At 34.5% G+C, this 6898-nt stretch overlaps 1 pseudogene; it reads right to left on the reverse strand.

Moving 5' to 3' along the window:
• Window positions 1–4351: 4351 nt before the first annotated feature.
• On the reverse strand, window positions 4352–5313 carry LOC102962988 (annotated as a pseudogene).
• Window positions 5314–6898: the final 1585 nt, after the last annotated feature.

A 6898-nucleotide genomic window follows, 5' to 3' on the forward strand; every position in this document is an offset into this window, starting at 1 on the left:
AAAAATATTTATAAGTCATCTCATCACTGTAAATGACCAAAGATATTGCAAATATTGAATAAATTTTAGACTATCCCATAAGAGAAGAAATCTCTCAAAAAGTCGTGGTATTTTGTGTGTGCCAGCTATTGATGAGGCATTATTTTGGTATAGGGAGAAATTTGTGCTTCATTCAAACCTATGCATTTCTATACTCAGCACACACTTTCAGGTTAGGTGATTCTATCCCTTTGCATAGATTTTCTTTTTTCTTTTCTTTTCTTTTCTTTTCTTTTCTTTTCTTTTCTTTTCTTTTCTCTTTTCTTTCCTTTCCTTTCCTTTCCTGTCCTTTTTTTTACAAGCTCTTTTGCATCTTTATTAGCAGTAGGTAACTGAAAAAGATGTACCTGTCCTCTCACCCTATGGGAAACCAGTTTTGTCTCCATTTCCATGTTTGTTCAAATATTACTGAACTATAAATGTATCTGTTCTTCAGATTCTCTTTTGAAGCAGTTACAACTTCTGTCTATTTCCTTCTATTGATGAGTATAATCAAAAATCTTTAGCTTATGTTCATTTTTATATTTGTATAAGAGTCATGATTTTAACTTTTATGGAAAATTATCTTTTAATAAACTAAGTATATAAGACTGAGAAACAATGTACTCTTGACTCACAAACATGTTTATTAGAAAATAAAAGTGGGAGGACAATTTTATACTGGGTAGTCAAACAGACCACCTCTATGTGATGACATTTGAGAAGGAAACTGAGAATCAATCACCTTTTTAATAATTTTAATTTGATCTGGAGATCATTCTGCCTGATATTTGGAAAGTGCGTTGCGGTACAGCAACATTGTAAGAAAGAGATCAATTAGAAGAGTTTTTTAAACGTCTCAGTGGGAAATGATTGCAGCATGGATTGGTATACAGGAGATAGAGGAAAGTAAACCGTTTAATGAATGTTGTAAGGGCAGCAATATCGGTGGTTTAGATATTATGGCTGGGGCAAAGTGACATAGGTATTTGGAATGACAAAGAGGTTTTGACTGAGCAAGTAAGAGAGAGTGGTGCAATCTACCAAAATGTGGTATCTGCAGTGTGAACGGAGTTTTTACCAAGGGAATTAGTATCACTGCATAGATTTTTTTTATAGTCAGCCAAATATTTATTTTAATTTTACCTGTAGGATTGATGATTTTACCTATTGCTTAGGTGAATTATCAAATTCCAGGCCATTTCAATGTGTTTATTGTATGATTTTTATATAATAAAAGTTTATAAAATGTTCATGACACCAACTACACAAAAGTAGCATGTTTACTGTTTGACCTGTATCAAGAACCCAGTAAATAAATTCTCAGATAAAACATTTCTTTGGCAAACTCAGGTGCTAAAATTCAAATTTAGAAGTAAATCAATATTCAGATGAGTTATGATAGGAAATAATATAGCTAACAAGGCCAGTGAAAGTAGTAAAGTATTAAAGAAATTCTCTTGAGAATTGTGAAATAATCCTTATATTTTGAATGAGTGATATTGAAAGAAATAAAGCACAGAATATGTGGAAAATAGGAGAAGAGAAAAGGGAATGCTATTTTGAACATGAACAGATTGCTCCTACAGGCATTTATGCAGAAAGCCTTTTCTAACAGCTCTCAAATACACACCCACACTTTACAGTTCAGTGAACTCAATTTGAACAATAAATCTATACCATGACCTGATGCTGAAAATAATGTAAACCAAAAAAAAAAAAAAAAATCTTGACAATACTTCTTTAAATTCAGATTAATGAATATTTGTGTTTCAAATAAGTCTTCACAAAATAAAAGTGTTAGCACATAAATGAGATTATTTATTAATGATAAACTGAATGTAAGAAACATCTTAAGATGCTTAGGAGAGTCTTTGCTATAGAGATTTTCCCCTTCATAAAATCAAATATTTTAGAGTCAGTTCCCAGCATAGGATTTATTGGGTTTATTAGTTTTCATTAAATTAAATCCTAAAAGACTGAAATTAAATATCTTTCAAAATTACTCAAACCTATAGCGGTATACCTGGTATCTGGTGGACAAAGGATTCCTCAGGTCAGAATTTACTGTTCAGTGGAGAGATCAGAAAAGCATGAAGCAGGATGTAACAAGGGGAACGCAACGGGAAAGGTAGCTACATTTTCTTCACTAGCATAGTTACCATACTTTTCAGTTATAAAATAAAAAAATATATATATGCATGAATGCATGTATGTATATTAAATAGGAGGTAAAAGATAGAATGCTAGATGTTTTTTGTTTGTTTTTCTTTCTTTTTTTCTTCTTCTTCTTTTTTTTTTTTTTTTTTTTTTTTCTGAAACAACGTAGGAGGGGTGCCTGGCTGGCTCACTCAGAAGAGAATGCAAAACTTGATCCCCGGGCCATGGGTTTAGGCCCTGTGTTGGGTGTAGAGATTACCAAAAATATATATAAACTTTGAAATAATACAGGAAAGTTGAGGACTTAATATTGTTTTACCAACTCCTCTCGCATCATGACCCCTACAACAATGTTCTAATGCATCACATTCCTATTACTCAAACTCCAAATCAATACGAGGTACATTCCTGCAGTGCTAAAGCTAAAATTTAATAAAGTCCCTTGGTTTATATTCTTAAATAATGACGGGTGAGGAAGTCTTCTTTGAAATAGAAGAAATCAAATAATTCTGAAAAGACTAATTGAAAAATTCATAAAAGTTTCCCACTAGGACGGTAGTTTGTGAGAGAGAAAAAAAAATACAAAAAAAAAGTTCTTGTGTTCATATATTTACTGTGAAAAATTTCACCTGCTGTTAGCTTCTTTGTAATAAAAGAAAAACCTAATAGAAAAAGAAAGTTTATAAGTTATCAAGAAAATATTAACCCATTTCACATTAACAGAAAAAAATCATTAAGTGATATAATTTTATCAGTGCAAAGATTTTAGAAAGTAAAATATGTTCTTCAATTTTCATTTTGTATTACACTGTGAAGGCAAAAATGTTCTTATTCTATTTCCTTTGTTTCTGAATAATCATATTATTTGAAATGTTTATATTTACAGATAAATTTCTTGCATTTGACAATGGACTCTTTCATATAATGGTTCAAATTGATTTATCCTAAGATACTTTTAACATACCAGTTAATTATAAGCAATACTGAAACAGGCATAGTAAACATTAGTATACACAGTATACATTAGTATAGTGGTTGTCTACATTAGGAAAGTTTGTTAGCTTATATTTGGAGGAAAAATTCCTATGATATTATACAAAAATATTTTATGTGCACAAAATATAATATATAATTCAGTTTCATTTTTTAATTCTGCCATATTTCTACTTGTATCTATAGTGGTAAAATGTTATACAGTTTGTTTAATGTGTATTTGTCCATCGAGTCTTTAAAAATTTACTACGAATTAAAAAATAAATACTTTTAACATGCACATTTCTTAAATTATGAAGCTAGGGATATCTCGGTTTCTCTACCTCACTACCGTCATCTTAGCTAGGCTATAGCAATGGCCTCCAACCAAATCTCTGTCTCTATTTTTCATCTCACTACAGTCAATTTTGTATATAGCTTAGATTATCTTTTAAAAGAATTCTATCTCCATCACATTCAAAATACAATAAACTATTATGTTCCTGCCATGTAAAGTCCCACCAATCATCTTGTCCCTTTATATCTCTCTGATCTTTTGTCCCTTTATCCTGTGCCTGACTCTAGCTCATGAACCCTGACAACATTGGCCGTCTTGTTGTTTATCACTAGATTATTCCAGATTTGGTTCTGCTTCAGTACTTTAGCACCTCCTGTATGGTATGCCCTAAATAGCCCTCTCACATATCTTCATATCATTGTATGGCTTAATCTTTGCTCAAATTTACCCGAGAGAATTATATTTTTACCATCTTTTCTAAAAATCTCACTGTTTAATCACTTTCTATTATCCTACCCTGATTTTTAAATTTGTATTATTTATTTATTTATTTATTTATTTATTTATTTATTTAAAAAGGCACATTTATTCAGAGTCATGATCAGACTATTACATTTAGCAATCAACAGCATGGGAGCAAAAAAATCTACATTAAAACCCTTTGTTGGAATGCTTTACACTTTCCATTGAACAGAAACTAAACCTGTTATACAATTAGTCACAAATTTAGCCCTCGAGTTTTTTGTCCATACACATGAGTTTTGTCTAAAACATGTCTTCTTTGTAGCAGCTAGGCCCTGCCACCACTGTGCTTGGCTGAGTTGACAAATGTGTTATAACCTGTGCCTTCTCTGTCACTTCTCTGGCTCTCCTCTCCTCCTAAGCTTTGTGTCCTGCCAGTAATTAAAATCTTCTGTCACTGCCATAGCTACTGCTGCTGCTGGAACTGCCATAACCACCTTGGTTTTGTGGTTTGGCAAAGTATTGGCCTCCACCAGCATGGGAGGCAGAGCTTCTGCCTCCAAAATTTCCTCCTTTAATGGGTCCAAAATTTGAAGATTGATTGTTGTAATTGCAAAAATCATTACAGCTTCACCACTTCCAAAGTTGCTTCCATCATTACCAAATCTGTTATAGCCATCCCCACAGCCACCATTATTCACCACCACCTTGACTGCCACCAAAGCCACCTCACCTACTGATGTTTCCTCCACAACCAAGGTTGTCACTCCCACCAAAACCACCTCCAAAGCCACCACCAAAGTTTCCAGAACCACTTTGACCTCCTCAGCTGGATGAAGCACCAGCCATCTCTTGCTTAGATGGAACTTCCCTTACTTCACAGTTGTGGCCATTCACAGTATGGTGTTTTTGAATGATAGTCTTGTCTACAAATTCATGGTCATCAAATGTTACAAAAGTAAAGCCTGTCTTTTGCCACTGCCTTGGTCAGTCTTGATTTCAATCACTTTGGTTTTCCCATACTGTTCAAAATAGTCTCTCAGATGATGTTCTTCAGTGTCTTCTTTAATGCCACCTTCAAAATTTTTTTTCATAGTTAAGTGGGCACCAGGTCTTTGAGAATCTTCTCTGGAGACAGCCCTCTTTGGTTCTACAACTCTTCCATCCACCTTGTGTGGCCCTGCATTCATGGCTGCATCCACCTCATCCACAGTGGCATAGGTGACAAACCCAAAGCCTCTGGAGCACTTGGCATTTGGAACTCTCATTACCACACTGTCCGTAAGCATTCCCCATTGCTCAAAATCGCTCCTCAGACTCTCATCGGTTGCTTCAAAGTTCAAACCTCTGATGAAAAACTTCTACAGCTGTTCAGCATCTTTAGGAGTCTCTGACTTAGACATGACGGCAGTTGGGGCAGGGGAGAGACTTTAACGATGCTTACTCAGCAGCATCCAGGGGCAGAAACGTTAGTTTTTTTTTGTTTTTTTTTTTTTTTTTTAATGTCTATTATTGGTGTGTGTGAGAGAGAGAGAGAGAGAGAGAGGAAGAGGGAGAGACAGAGAGAGAGTGAGCAAAGGAGGGGCAGAGAGGGAGACACAGAATCCAAAGCAGGTTCCAGGCTCGGAGCTATCAGCACAGAGCCCAACACAAGGCTCAACCTCACGAGCCCAACCACGAGATCATGACCTGAGCCAAAGTTGGATGCTTAGCTGACTGAGCCACCCAGGCTCCCCCTGCCCTAATTTTTATACCCACCATCACAATTATTATGAAGGCGAATTAATAAATAATGTCAACTAAGTGACAGGGAAAAGAGTTTAAAGTTGGGAATAGAAACAGTACCATAAGTCTCAGAGCAATTAAAATAAAAAATATATATATTAGTCATTGACCTTAGAACTTTAGAGACAAATGATGGCAAAGGCAACAACATTGTCATTTTTTCTTCAGGAAAGGCAAAATGCAGTAAGACAACCAATGAAAAGGAAATGAGAAGTGGAGATAATATATGTGTTTATCATTGCTATTGTTTGGTTGATTTTATTGGATAAATATCTTCGGATGATGTTATAAATTGAAGAAACAGTAAGTAGAAAAACTAGGTGACTACATGGGAGATAGAAGAGATTTTGATGAAATAGATATCTGAGGAAATTAGGGAGAAAAGAAATCTGTGCAGGCATGAAAACAATGGCTTTGAGAAGGAGGCACTCCTAATCCAAAGGCTACAGAAAAGCATAAAGGTTATGAAAGATACAGAGGGATGAATTATATCCAATTAGACTTCATGCTAAAGTACTGGAAGTTATCTGGGACCCAAATGATATGGAGGTCAGGTCAAAATGTCTTACTTATCATCTTGGTGTTGTGATTATTTTTCCTTTTAGAAGTTAGCTTCCAGTCTATAGAAAAGAGGAGGAAGATCGGGAGATTGCATAGTTCGAATTTTATAAGGCAAAGAGGTCTGTAAAAAACAGGAAGAGGAAGTCAAGCACCCTGCTATAGGAGAAGAAATGAGGCCAGAAATGAGTCTGATATATTCTCTAAGTTTTCATGGAACAGAATTCCATATTTTTTTCAGGAAATAGAAAATAGAGAGGTAAACATTTAGGTATTAAATCTGCAAGCATCATCATCAACATCATTATTATTCTAATAACCTTTATGTTTTAGATTTACAGTAAAATTTCAAAATAGTACAGAGAATTACCATCTACCTCACATCCACTTTCAGCAGTTATTAACATCTTACATTACTATGGTACATACTTATAGAGGATACATAATATCAAAGTGACCTATCACTGTTGACGTTACACTTGATTAACTGCCTGACAGTGTGTTTTCAGGTTTCTCCACCGTAATGTTACTCTTTTCCTTCTCTTTCCATACTTTACTTTTTGGAAGGAAGTCACTTATGTGCAGCCCCTTCTTGAATGGGACAGTATCATCAATTGCCTTAAATGTGGAGAATAAATTATTTGG

This window comes from Panthera tigris, chromosome B2 (genome assembly GCF_018350195.1).
Source record: "Panthera tigris isolate Pti1 chromosome B2, P.tigris_Pti1_mat1.1, whole genome shotgun sequence".
Lineage (NCBI taxonomy): Eukaryota > Metazoa > Chordata > Mammalia > Carnivora > Felidae > Panthera > Panthera tigris.